Raw genomic sequence first — 2,204 nt, 5'->3', positions numbered from 1 at the left:
TTAGGTATGTTGATATAGTGATTTTAGTTATCTCATGATGATAGTTAGATAGATGATTTATATGCAGTTCCTATGGTTGTGTACCCCATACTTGCATGTGTACGGTGTACTTGTATGTTTTACTTTATGTTTGACATTTATGATGTAGTTGAGGGGGGAGTTGTAGTTACCTACTAGTCACGATCTACATGATAGACCACTTCCTACCATTGTCTATTTAGTTTAGATTATATATATACATACTCAAATTTTATGTAAATTACAAGTACCAGGCATCGAATTCCCTAAATTTCCAGAATGACTGTGTCCTATCATAGTATCTCAATGGTAAAAGAGGGGAGAATTCTTGAGTCCAAATCCTAACCTTAAGCCAATTATCCTAGAAAGTAGGACAAGTATTTGAGTTTTACCCTTCCAAATTCATCAAATGGCATGAATTCGTGCTTTTGACCCTTGAGTTTGATCTAGGACATTGTTCTTTATAATGGGTTTTCTTATTTAGTTTTGTGGTTCTAATGTGATTTTCAGTTATAATTAAATCAAAATAAAAGATAATTTACTAAAAAAATTATAAAGAAAAATTGATATTTAATTATATTTAATTAATTGAGAAATTAATTAAACAAAAGAATTAAATTTAAAAGATTAAATTTTGGCATAATTATATTTATGTAGTTTAATATTAATTTATTTAGGAGTCTCATTTTTATAATAAACTCTAAATGTCATTATTAGTTAAATTAGTAAATATTTTATTAAAGATGTCTTGTGATTTAATAAGAGAGAGAAATAATTAATTTAATAAAGTTTATTTTAATTAAATTGCAAAATTTTGCACATGAAATTAAAATATAATAAAATAATTAAGAAAAAGGTTTCACATGATTGCAAAATTGAAACTCTAATTGGAGAGAACTCTTTATTCAGAAATTAGAGCTCATTTCTCCACACACGGATTTGGAGCCAATTTCTGAGAAGAGGGTTTTCGAAAGAAAGGGAATTGTTTGCAAGCCCCATGCATCTGTTTGTTTACCATTAGATTGTTGATCTCATTTTGGTTTTGACATATGAGTGACAATACACTTAAGTCATTAGTTAATAGTACTTAGTGCATGTCAAGCAAGTAGTGTATGGCAAGCATAAGTTGTCAAATAATGCATGTCAAGCAAGATATATAGTATGTGTTGAGCAGACAGTTAGTCCAAAGTCACTCTAGTGACAAGAAAGTTAATATATATTGAGTGATTCAGATGTCGAGTGAACAATGGATGTCAAGTCATTCAAAGGCCCAGTTACAACATTGAAGATATAGTGGATGTCAAGCATCGGAGGTTTCAAGTTTTGAATAAACAAATTTGGACATAGTTTTTTGTAATGGCACAAACTCTTATGTAAACTATATTTTGGCCTGACTTAAGGATTTTTTTGCAATTCTAGATGATAAGAATGAATCTATATTGAGAATCCCTATGTAGTACATGTAACCAATCAATTAAAGGGATGAATTAAGTGACAAAATGGGTGAATCACAATCATTGATTCCTACCTAACCTTAGGTCACCTAAGTCTTCTTAAGGAAGGAAAACCCTAAAGAGTTTATGAGAGAAGAGAGAAGTTTGGATGCCTAGACAGAGCATTCATGGTGATTGAGGAGTTTTGAATTCTAACAGGGTCTTGAAATTCTTTAAAATGGTAAGATCTAATAGTCTTTGTAAGCCTTTAACATGGCAGACCTTTCACAGGGTAGATCATAGTTTATGATCAAACATTGTAACCTTCATTGGATATACTTTAGATCTATGTAGATCTTAGAACCTCAATAAGTTAGTAGACTTTTATGATCATTCCTTATTAAAAATCATTTTTACATTCTTAGTTTTTAGATGATATGTCCACAATCTTACAGATTTTCTACAATTCATAATATTTGCATGAAATTCACAATATAGGCATGGGCATGAAATTCATAATATAGGCATGAATGTTTTTAAATTCCATTGTACTAATTTATTTATGTGTTAGATCAAATGTTATGATCTTATTTATCTCTTGTTTTTCTGATTCGATCCAGTAATAGATCATAGATCCAATAAAAACTCACATCCAGAAAAAGAAGTCATGTTGAAACATCAGTAGCAACCTTACACATCAAATAGCCTAAGTCAGAAACATTTCATGCCAACTTCTACAACCTTAAACATCAG

The sequence above is a fragment of the Cupressus sempervirens genome, chromosome 3 (assembly GCF_028749045.1).
Source record: "Cupressus sempervirens isolate cs-2001-9-10 chromosome 3, ASM2874904v1, whole genome shotgun sequence".
Taxonomy (NCBI): domain Eukaryota; kingdom Viridiplantae; phylum Streptophyta; class Pinopsida; order Cupressales; family Cupressaceae; genus Cupressus; species Cupressus sempervirens.
The sequence above is the reverse complement of the archived record's forward strand: the minus strand, read 5'-3'. Positions refer to the sequence as shown.